We start from the raw sequence: 12777 nt of genomic DNA, 5'->3' as shown, positions 1-12777 counted from the left end.
CAGCCTACTGGCTTATCAAATCCCTCAGTCACACCAGACTGAACTGGCCTCTTTTTCTTCCTGACTCCATCACTCATCCTCTGGAGGATCCAGACAGCGGGGCACCCCCCCACCCCCACCCCCGCCTTTGTGTGCTGTCTCAACCAGCAGCAATGCCCTGGCTCATCCGACTGCGTAAGCCAGGAGCCTGCTGCTGCTAAGTCGCTTCAGTCACGTCCGACCCTGTGCGACTCCATAGACGGCAGCCCACCAGGCTCCCCCGTCCCTGGGATTCTCCAGGCAAGAACACTGGAGTGGGTTGCCATTTCCTTCTCCAATGCACGAAAGTGAGAAGTGAAAGTGAAGTCGCTCAGTCGTGTCTGACTCTTTGCGACCCCATGGACTGCAGCCCACCAGGCTCCCCTGTCCATGGGATTTTCCAGGCAGGAGTACTGGAGTGGGGTGCCATTGCCTTCTCCTCCAGGAGCCTGAGTGTCACACTATTTTTGATTCCTCCTCCACTCATTCAATCATGGTCAGGCTTTACCTCCTGAAGCCCCATCCCCTCCTCTCTGACCCTAGCATGGTGATTCAGACCCTGGCCATTTCTAGCCTGAATTACTCTAAGAGACTAGACCAGTTTTATAGCTTATTAAGCTGAAGCACAGAGAAATTAGTAGCTTCCCTCAAGTCATTGCTGGTGAATGTGAACCCGGTTCATTTGGCTCCAGAGTACTTGCTCTTCACCACCAGGAGGCGCTGGTGGTCCCAGGGTCTGTCTCAACCTGTTTGTCCTGCCCATTCTGTTTACTCGGAGATTATGGCTCCAAGTCTTGAATTGCAGCTCTGTCTGCGTACTCCCCTGATAACAAACACCCTATCTGCCCTGCCCTGAGTCTGGATTCCATAGCCGCAAAGGCTTCCTCAGACCTAGGTGATTCCCAGCCAGGGCTCCAGAATTAGGTTTCTCCAGGAAGCTTGTCTTCTCCACCCACCTGAAATCAAGATGAGTGTTCTTCTTACCTCATCCCCCTGGAAGGCAGCTTTAACGGATAAAAAAACAAAAAGTAGATTATTCTGGTTTCTAACTCTAGTTAGCAACCAGACGGCTGAGGAAGGAGAGTCCTTGGGTGGGGGTTGGGGACGACAGCAAAGGTCACAGGTGGTTGCCATGGGGCTTCCTGTGTAAAAGGCATCCTCATTACCTTGATCACAAGGAGAAGAAAAAGAGCGGGGGAGAGAGAGGCAGGAGCTGACAGTGGGGCAGAGCCCTGGGCTTCCGACCGGCCCCCTGTCCTGCACAGCTGGTTTCCTTCGGGCTCTTGGGACCACCCTGGCCTCCTGCTTCATTCCCATCTCACCTGGAGAAACTCAGGTGTCGTATTCCTGTCCAAGCTGAAAGATCCAGAAGGACCTTCAAGGTGTGGCTTGGCCTCCCTAGATCTGCTCAGGAGATTTTACTCAGTTTTGCTCGCGTCTCTCCAGACGCCAGCGGAAGACCACTCTCAAGCAGACATAGGAGTCGTTCAGGCTCTGCCTCACAGCAGCCAGCCCAGGGCAACGTGGACCTGAGCTCGCTCCTGGCCTGGAGAATCGCCACTCAAAGCAAAGGGAGGGGCAGGCGGAGGGGCGGAAGGAGTCCAACACACAGGAGGATCCAGAAAGAAAAAACTCCAGGATAGGTTCTGAGGACGGAAATATTGCTCTCTCTAAAATAACTATTCCAGCCCACCTGAAAAAAGATGAAAGGCTCCAAACTGTAGATTTAAAGAATGTTGGACATTCTGGGGAGGCCGGAATGAGCGCGTGGGAGTGGAAGGTCCATGTGAAATGCCCACATAGTCGGTTAATGATGGTGCTGTCAGAGGGGAGTTCCCAGGCACAGCCAGCCAGAGGCGGCGGGGGCGGGGGCGTTCTCCCCGTCCTTAAAAGAGCACATTCAGACCCACACACAAAAGAGAGAGTGATAAGAGCAAAGTGATAAGGGTTTTCGAATTCCTGCTGCTTCCCATAAAGTGTAAAATGAACAGATGTATAATCAGAGTTCTTGGGTTAACAGAGCCTTTTCTCTGCTGCTGAAGGGTTTTTAAATTGCCAGTGGAAGGACTTCCCTGGCAGTGCAGTGGTTAAGAATACACCTTGCAATGCAGGGACACTGATTTGATCCCACATGCAGTGAGGCTACAAGCCTGCTGGCGCTAGAGCCTGTCCGCGACAGGAGAGGCCCGGGCAGTGAGGAATCCACGCATGGCAACTGGAGGGTAGCCCCTACCGCTGCAACAAGAGAACGCCCGCATGCAGCAAGGAAGACCCAGCACAGCCAAAAGCAAAATAAATGAATTTTTAAAATTTACAATTAGCTTAAAAAAAAAAATAGTCAGTGGACTAGAGTTAGCAAAATCCAGACTATGGGAAAATCTCCCAACAAATAACCTGTTTCTTCAACAAATTGCAAAAAGAAAACAAAAAAAGATAAGTTAAAAGGCTTAAAAGACATGACTCAATCGCAATGTGTGAGCTTTATTTGGAGTCTTTATTTTTTAACTAAAAACCCCAATATGACATTTGAGACGAATAAAAATTTGAACACCGACAGGATAGTTGATATTAAAAATTATTTATTTTTAAGGTATGACTTTGAAATTCCTTTTCAGGACTTTCCTGGTGGTCCAGTGGCTAAGACTCTATGCTCCCAGTGCAGGGGACCTGGGTTCGATCCCTCGTCAGGGAACTAGATCCCCCATGCTGCAAATAAAGATCTGCATGCTGCTACTAAGACCTGGTGTAGTCTTTCTTTTAGAGTCACTGAAATATTTACAAGTGAGATAATATGATTTCTGAGGTTTGCTTCAGAACGAATGGGATGGGGAAGTGAATGGGGTAGAATTGAAGGACTGATGGTTGTTGGGGCTGAGTGGACCTGGACCTGGAGCTTCCTTATACAATTCTTTCAACTTCTGGGTGGGTACACAATTCCCCATAATTATTAATTTTTTTAAAAGGAAAAAAAATCATTTTAATTAATTGAAATATATCATTGGAATACATATTATCATTTTCCTCCTTGCCCCACAATTCTTTTTAAACCATAAATTCTGATGAATCAGCTATACTTTCAACAAACTCCCTCATCTACAAAATCTCTTTAGTTGGAGGGAAAATTTGTCTGTCACCAATAAGAACTAGATACAGTCCCCTCCAAGTGCCTGAGCTCAGAATGCAAGACTTGGCTAAAACTGCTCTCTCAGGATTAGGTAATTAAGTCTAGGTAGCCCATGCTACAAAGAAGCTCTAATTAAACTCTAGTATCAGCTGAAGTCATCCACCCCAGGCTACGCCAAGAAGCTGGAGTAAGGCACTCGGACAAGAGCCAAAAGCAACAACAGAATTAATCTCTCATCTGCAGGTGAGCTGGCTGGGGCCCAGTGCTCAGACTCCAAGCTATGAGGTACCCGCTGGAGGGGCTGCAGCCACGCCCTCCTGTTCTCTACAGGGGACTTTCTAGAACACAGGAAGTTCCAAATGAAACACAAGATTTCTGCAACTCACCCAGAAGAATAACTGAGGTTTCCTTTCAGAGATAATACAGAGAGAAATGAGACCAAGTCTCCCCAAAGCCAGCACCTTTCAAGTGGCCCTGCTGGAGTGAAGAGTGGCAGAAGAATGTGCCCCAAGAATGAAGTAAATAAAGGAGGTAAGACACAGTTTCATTTCTCCCAACATTTCTCCCATAGCTCTGCATGATCAACACATTCAAAATGCATGACGTTTGGACTGGTAAATATTGAAGACTGTGAAAACTGTGTTTATAACAGTGTGGGTCATAGACACTGGTGCACCATCTCAAGAGGGCAATTAATCATGATCAAAATGACATATACCTTTTGACCCAGAAACTCTTCTTCTAGAAATATACTATCTCCCTGCTGTCTACTGGATCACACCCATTCAGATCAGATCAGTCGCTCAGTCGTGTCCGACTCTTTGTGACCCCATGAATCACAGCACGCCAGGCCTCCCTGTCCATCACCAACTCCCGGAGTTCAGAGACTCACGTCCATCGAGTCAGTGATGCCATCCAGCCATCTCATCCTCTGTCGTCCCCTTCTCCTCCTGCCCCCAATGCCTCCCAGCATCAGAGTCTTTTCCAATGAGTCAACTCTTAGCATGAGGTGGCCCAAGTACTGGAGTTTCAGCTTTAGCATCATTCCTTCCAAAGAAATCCCAGGGCTGATCTCCTTCAGAATGGACTGGTTGGATCTCCTTGCAGTCCAAGGGACTCTCAAGAGTCTTCTCCAACACCACAGTTCAAAAGCATCAATTCTTCGGCGCTTAGCCTTCTTCATAGTCCAACTCTCACATCCATACATGACCACAGGAAAAACCATAGCCTTGACTAGATGAACCTTTGTTGGCAAAGTAATGTCTTTGCTTTTGAATATGCTATCTAGGTTGGTCACAACTTTCCTTCCAAGGAGTAAGCATCTTTTAATTTCATGGCTGCAGTCACCACTGCAGTGATTTTGGAGCCCAGAAAAATAAAGTCTGACACTGTTTCCACTGTTTCCCCATCTATTTGCCATGAAGTGATGGGACCAGATGCCATGATCTTCGTTTTCTGAATGTTGAGCTTTAAGCCAACTTTTTCACTCTCCACTTTCACTTTCATCAAGAGGCTCTTTAGTTCCTCTTCACTTTCTGCCATAAGGGTGGTGTCATCTGCGTATCTGAGGTGATTGATATTTCTCCCGGCAATCTTGATTCCAGCTTGCGTTTCTTCCAGTCCAGCGTTTCTCATGATGTACTCTGCATATAAGTTAAATAAACAGGGTGACAATATACAGCCTTGACGAACTCCTTTTCCTATTTGGAACCAGTCTGTTGTTCCATGTCCAGTTCTAACTGTTGCTTCCTGACTTGCATACAGATTCCTCAAGAGGCAGATCAGGTGGTCTGGTATTCCCATATCTTTCAGAATTTTCCAGTTTATTGTGATCCACACAGTCAAAGGCTTTGGCATAGTCAATAAAGCAGAAATAGATGCTTTTCTGGAACTCTCTTGCTTTTTCCATGATCCAGTGGATGTTGGCAATTTGATCTCTGGTTCCTCTGCCTTTTCTAAAACCAGCTTGAACATCTGGAAGTTCATGGTTCACATATTGCTGAAGCCTGGCTTGGAGAATTTTGAGCATTACTTTACTAGTGTGTGAGATGAGTGCAATTGTGCGGTAGTTTGAGCATTCTTTGGCATTGCCTTTCTTTGGGATTGGAATGAAAACTGACGTTTTCCAGTCCTGTGGCCACTGCTGAGTTTTCCAAATTTGCTGGCATATTGAGTGCAGCACTTTCACAGCATCATCTTTCAGGATTTGGAATAGCTCAACTGGGATTTCATCACCTCCACTAGCTTTGTTCATAGTGATGCTTTCTAAGGCCCACTTGACTTCACATTCCAGGATGTCTGGCTCTAGGTCAGTGATCACACCATTGTGATTATCTGGGTCGTGAAGATCTTTTTTGTACAGTTCTTCTGTGTATTCTTGCCACCTCTTCTTAATATCTTCTGCTTCTCTTAGGTCCATACCATTTCTGTCCTTTATCAAGCCCATCTTTGCATGAAATGTTCCTTTGGCATCTCTGATTTTCTTGAAGAGATCCCTAGTCTTTCCCATTCTGTTGTTTTCCTCGATTACTTTGCATTGATCGCTGAAGAAGGCTTTCTTATCTCTTCTTGCTCTTCTTTGGAACTCTGCATTCAGATGTTTATATCTTTCCTTTTCTCCTTTGCTTTTCGCTTCTCTTCTTTTCACAGCTATTTGTAAGGCCTCCCCAGACAGCCATTTTGCTTTTTTGCATTTCTTTTTCATGGGAATGGTCTTGATCCCTGTCTCCTGTACAATGTCATGAACCTCATTCCATAGTTCATCAGGCACTCTATCTATCAGATCTAGACCCTTAAATCTATTTCTCACTTCCACTGTACAATCAGAAGGGATTTGATTTAGGTCATACCTGAATGGTCTAGTGGTTTTCCCTACTTTCTTTCAATTTCAGTCTGAATTTGGCAATAAGGAGTTCATGGTCTGAGCCACAGTCAGCTCCTGGTCTTGTTTTTGCTGACTGTATAGAGCTTCTCCATCTCTGGCTACAAAGAATATAATCAATCTGATTTTGGTGTTGACCATCTGGTGATGTCCATGTATAGAATCTTCTCTTGTGTTGTTGGAAGAGGGTGTTTGTTATGACCAGTGCATTTTCTTGGCAAAACTCTATTAGTCTTTGCCCTGCTTCATTCTGTATTCCAAGGCCAAATTTGCCTGTTACTCCAGGTGTTTCTTGACTTCCTACTTTTGCATTCCAGTCCCCTATAATGAAAAGGACATCTTTTTTGGGTGTTAGTTTTAAAAGGTCTTGTAGGTCTTTATAGAACCGTTCAACTTCAGCTTCTTCAGCGTTACTGGTTGGGGCATAGACTTGGATTACTGTGATATTGAATGGTTTGCCTTGGAAATGAACAGAGATCATTCTGTCGTTTTTGAGATTGCATCCAAGTACGGCATTTCAGACTCTTTTGTTGACCATGATGGCCACTCCATTTCTTCTGAGGGATTCCTGCCCGCAGTAGTAGATATAATGGTCATCTGAAAGGCAACGCCAAAGAATGCTCAAACTACTGCACAATTGCACTCATCTCACATGCTAGTAAAGTAATGCTCAAAATTCTCCAAGCCAGGCTTCAGCAATATGTGAACCACGAACTTCCTGATGTTCAAGCTGGTTTTAGAAAAGGCAGAGGAACCAGAGATCAAATTGCCAACATCCGCTGGATCATGGAAAAAGCAAGAGAGTTCCAGAAAAACATCTATTTCTGCTTTATTGACTATGCCAAAGCCTTTGACTGTGTGGATCACAATAAACTGTGGAAAATTCTGAAAGACATGGGAATACCAGACCACCTGATCTGCCTCTTGAGAAATCTGTATGCAAGTCAGGAAGCAACAGTTAGAACTGGACATGGAACAACAGACTGGTTCCAAATAGGAAAAGGAGTTCGTCAAGGCTGTATATTGTCACCCTGTTTATTTAACTTGTATGCAGAGTACATTATGAGAAACGCTGGACTGGAAGAAACACAAGCTGGAATCAAGATTGCCGGGAGAAATATCAATCACCTCAGATATGCAGATGACACCACCCTTATGGCAGAAAGTGAAGAGGAACTAAAGAGCCTCTTGATGAAAGTGAAAGTGGAGAGTGAAAAAGTTGGCTTAAAGCTCAACATTCAGAAAACGAAGATCATGGCATCCGGTGGGAAATAGATGGGGAAACAGTGGAAACAGTGTCAGACTTTATTTTTCTGGGCTCCAAAATCACTGCAGATGGTGACTGCAGCCATGAAATTAAAAGACGCTTACTCCTTGGAAGGAAAGTTATGACCAACCTAGATAGCATATTCCAAAGCAGAGACATTACTTTGCCAAAAAAGGTTCGTCTAGTCAAGGCTATGGTTTTCCTGTGGTCATGTATGGATGTGAGAGTTGGACTGTGAAGAAGGCTGAGTGCTGAAGAATTGATGCTTTTGAACTGTGGTGTTGGAGAAGACTCTTGAGAGTCCCTTGGACTGCAAGGAGATCCAACCAGTCCATTCTGAAGGAGATCAGCCCTGGGATTTCTTTGGAAGGAATGATGCTAAAGCTGAAACTCCAGTACTTTGGCCACCTCATGGGAAGAGTTGACTCATTGGAAAAGACTCTGATGCTGGGAGGCATTGGGGGCAGGAGGAGAAGGGGACGACAGAGGATGAGATGGCTGGATGGCATCACTGACTCAATGGACATGATTCTGAGTGAACTCCGGGAGTTGGTGATGGACAGGGAGGCCTGGCGTGCTGCAATTCATGGGGTCACAAAGACTCGGACACGACTGAGTGACTGATCTGATCTGAGTTAAATTCACCCACTCCAGTCCATTTCAGTTTGCTGATTCCTAGAATGTCGACATTCACTCTTGCCATCTCTTGTCACCCCCATTACCACATTCTAAAGATACCAGTCACTCTCAGCGCCTCTCTTTGCCCCACATTCCTCTGTTCCTTTTCACAATAAACCTGCTGGACAGGATTGTCTATCACCTCTGAATTCACTTCCTTATTCTCTCTTGAACACCTTCCCTTCTGAAAAGACTAGAGGTTTTGTCAAGGTCACCAATGTTCTCCATTGATAAGATCCAATAGTTAGTTCTCTATTCTTATCTCTTTTGACCTCTAGTAATATTTCCTATGATTGACCCCTCTCCTTTACGCCCTTGGCATGCCCAAAACAGATTCTCTGGACTTTCTTTCTGCTCTAGTGGCCAGTCCTTCTAAGTCTCTTTCACTGGCTCCTTTTCTGCTCAGAAAGTTTTAAGTGCCAAAGGCCTTTGTCCCAGGTGCCCCGCTCTTCATCTCTTCTCTTGTCTAGAATATCTAAGTCCTTTACTTTAAAAGTTTTAGTGATGTGGCCAATGACTCAAGTCTGGATCTCTGGCCCTAACCACTCTAAAACAATTCCAGACTCAGATATCCAAATGTTCTACTCAACAGTTCTCCATGGATGTCTGACAGGCATCGCAAAGATGTCATGGTCAAGATAGAACTCTTGGCTTTCAACCTCCAAACTTACTCACTCCTAATTATTTAACTATCATCCACTGAGAAAAAAAATCTAAGTATTATCTTCGATTCCTAGATTTCTCTATTCCTTACACCTGTTGACTTTACCTTGAAAACAGTCCAAATTAGTTCCCTTCTCTCCATCTCTATCATCCCAGTTCAAGACAGCATCATCTCTTGACTGCATTGCTGAAATTCCCTAATTGTTCTTGCTTCCCTCTTGCCCTTCTATAATCTATATCCTGTAGCAGCCAGTGACTACCAGTAAAACAGTCCTATGGCATCCCACTTAGAGTGAAAGTCAAGCTTCTTATTCCCTTACAAGTAAGTCCCTTCAGCTACCCAGCTCCTGCCCTATCTCACCCATCTATTTGCTCATACTTTTTCCCCCTCACCCACTCCCATGAAGCCCTTGCTTGGGATCCTCCCAGAGCTAGCTTTCTTGTCCTTATATATTGCAACTTAAATTTCACCTTCTTAGAAACCTACCCTGATACCATAGTACAAAAGACTCCTAGCATTTACCCTCTCTTAGAATTTACTACTATTAGATGTTTTTCTTATTTCCGGTCTCTGCCCCGTTAGAAAGTAAACTCAGTGAGAACAGGGAACTTGTCTATTTTGTCCTCCACAGTCTTCCTCAGTGTCTTGAGCATGACTTGGCACATAGTACCCGGTGGGAGAATACTGAGTGAACAAGTCTGTAAAGATGCAGAAAGATATTCACCCAAAGACTGCTTGAATAGCAATACTGGTATAGCCAAAAAAAAAAAAAAAATGGAAATGACTTAAAAGCTGGAGGATTCCTTTTAGTATATCCATACAGAGGGTACAGCCATTTGTAATAATGAATGAGGTCAATCTAGAAATGCTGATAAGGAAACAATGTCCGAGATGTGTTGGTACAGTGGTACCCAGCCTCCAATACGGCCCCCAGTGATTCTTGAGTCCTGGTGTTTGCACTTTTATGTAGTCTCCTCCCGGAGTGAACTGAAGCTATCCACATACATGACCCGTAGAGTAAGGTGGAGACGACGGTGGATGACGTCTGAGGCCAGGCTCGAAAGGCAGTGCAGCGCCTCCATTTTCTCCTGGATCACTCATTTCCGGGAAAAGCAACCTTCACGTTATGAGGTCACCTGAGCAGGACTGTGGACAAGCCCTTGCACAGAGGAACCAAGGATTCCCGCCAACAGCCAGCACCAACACGCCAGCCCTGTGAGGAAGCCACACGGGAAGTGGGTCCTCCAGTTCCAGTCAAGCCTTCAGAGGACTGCAACCTCCTGAGACCCCCGTGCCAGAACCACCTGCCTCAATGGCTCCCCAGTTCATGACTCACAGAAACTGTGCAAGTCAGTAAATGTTGACTGTTATTTTAAACCATTAAGTTTTGAGGAAATTGATTATGCATAAAAGACATAGGTAATATAACTCCTCTTTTACTGTTTAAAAAAAAAGCATATGGGCACTTACATTTATTCATGCATAGAAAATACCTCAAAGGAGGCACAAAGGGATGGATGGGTAGGGAGGGATTATGTCCACTTTTCAGTATCTGCTCCAATATTCTCAGATTTATTTACAACAACTACTTATTACTCTTATAATTTTTATTTTTTTAAAGGTTATTATCACAATATTAAGAGAGAAGCCACAGTAATGGCACTTCCTAAGCTTTCTTGTCCTTCTGTTTTCCTTGACTTTCTCCCACTCTCAGGACTTGGCTTTAGAACAGTCTCTTCTTTATCCAGTAACCCAAACACTGGAGGGATTTTTTTGTTTTTGTTTTAAGATTAATTTCACTGAGAACATTAATCCTACAATTAGAATGATGCTAAAATTGGGATCCTGATTTAATTATTTGCATTTAATAAGGCAACAAAGTTGCAGTAACTGTGGGATGCAAAGCTGGTGCTCTGTGACAACCTAGAGGGGCGGGAAGGAGAGGGAGGTGGGAGAGGGGTTCAAGAGGGAGGGGACCTAAGGATACCTGTGGCTGATTCATGTTGATGTATGGCAAAAGCTGTCACAGTAAAGTAATAATCCTCTAAATAAAAACAAATAAAGAAAAAGATGAAAATAACTGCAAGATGAATGTATGAGCCACTCACACTTTCGCTGTGCTGATGACTTAACTACAGTTCCTGGAGCCCACAGGCTAGGGCTGCGGTTTCTGCAGGAGGTGGTGAGCCATAGCTGGTCACGCCTAGTTTCACATCAGTAAAGATGGACACTGGGAATATTCCACAAGCTGACTAACAGGTAAAGGCAAAGGCAGCTCACACTCAAACCACAGAATTCGTCACGCTCTCCCTCAATAAAGACATTTTCCAGAGTGTGACCTGAGGGACTCCAATGATTTACATTTAAACAGAACAACCATCTCAGTGACTTTCCAAGGCTTGGGGGTAAAATGGAGGACCGAGCCCTGAGTTTGGTTTTCCCTCTTCAGAATTAGCAGTGGGGGTGGACTAAACATGTGCCTTTGACTAGTGTAACATCAGAAACTTCACTTTTTAAGACAACAACCAAACTCTGCAGCCCAGACCCACAGTTTTAATTGATGAGACCAGCGAACAGTGTAGCAAACTGTACCTTTGATTCAGTGATAAATTCCAGTCCTCGTGAGTGTCTCCAAAGGGGAAAAGATGCAGGAACAAAGTTGCAATCACTAAACTATGCATACTGATGAGATTATAGCCCCAGGATTGATGAAATCTTGCTAACAGGGAACTTAATTACCTCTGAAACTCCGGCTGCAAACAACCGAAATGGCACACAGAGTAATGCCCAAACAACTCGGTTTAGCACGTGTCTTGCACAAGGGGACACGAATCCACATTCGCTTTCAGACTGAGAGAGCCTCCTTCAGTCACCAGAGCCAGGGGAGTGCAACAGGCAAATTGTCAGGCAGTTTAGCAAAATCAGAGCCCAGCAAGCTGGGGAACACAGAGGGAAGACAGGCACACCCAGGGCACTCCCGAGCCTAGGGCCAGAGTTCCCCCGCCCGCCTGCCCCTCCCGCCCTGGCAGGGACCTGACCCAGGCAGGGCAGGGCCTTCGAGAGCCGCTCCTCAAAGGAAAGAGAAACAAACACGGTTAGAGGAGCATTTGATTCAGCAGACACTCTTATGATTCTATTTCCCACATCATTTCTTGTACACTTCTTCACGTAGATTCACAGATCTGGTGAAAATGAACCAAGAAAAACACTACTTCCATAGGGTAGGGATTAAATTATGATCACTCAGTATGATCAATCACTAGGCAGAAAACTACCTAGTCACTGAAAAAACTGAGGAAGATCCATGTGAATTGATTTAGAAGTTGGCATATACATATACATATATGTACTTACATACACAAACACATTCATTCTTATTTTAAGAGTATTACATACAATATATATATTTTTTCTATAAACAATTATAAAAATTGGTTACCTTTGTGAGATAAGAATGGACATGTGTGGCAAAGAAGTACATTTTTCATTTTATATATTTTTACTGATTTTTTTTTTTTTTTTACTAACCGCAGGTATTATAAAAATGACTAATAAAGAAATAGCAAAGACCAAAAAAATGCTTTCCACTGGATGAGCCTGTGAGCCCCTTGTTTCTGCTCGCTTTTACCCTGGGTAGACCATCTTTTGCTTTCCCACCTGTAAAATGGGAGCAAGCCCACCATGAGGAAGCCTGCTAGGAGACTGAAAGCTGAGCGGGCAAGGAAGGCAGGGTGTATCTGGCCACAAACGGCGGCAGACCAGAAATGAGATCACGTCAGTCGTCAGAGATGAACAGTAATAATGCGACATTAAACTTATGAGTACGTGCCAGACGTTTCATCCTAATCCACATTTTACAAACAAGAAACTGAGGCACAGAGAAGCATCTTCCTCAGGAAACCAAATCAGGAAACCAAAACAAAGAAATCATGGAGTCAGAATTCAGCCCTGCCAGGCGGGAGGCTGTGCTGCTTCAGCACGAACTCACGCAACGGACGTTTTCAACATTTCTGAAGACTGATGGATGAGCACTTCAGGAAATAAGTGCAAACACACTTTCTGGTAGAAGTATACGTTACTGAAGGCCATTTGGCAAGTGTCACCAAAATTTAAAATGAGCACCCAACTTTTGACCTGGCCATTCT

This window comes from Bos indicus x Bos taurus, chromosome 10 (assembly GCF_003369695.1).
Source record: "Bos indicus x Bos taurus breed Angus x Brahman F1 hybrid chromosome 10, Bos_hybrid_MaternalHap_v2.0, whole genome shotgun sequence".
Taxonomy (NCBI): Eukaryota; Metazoa; Chordata; class Mammalia; order Artiodactyla; family Bovidae; genus Bos; species Bos indicus x Bos taurus.
Note: the sequence above shows the minus strand (reverse complement) of the source record.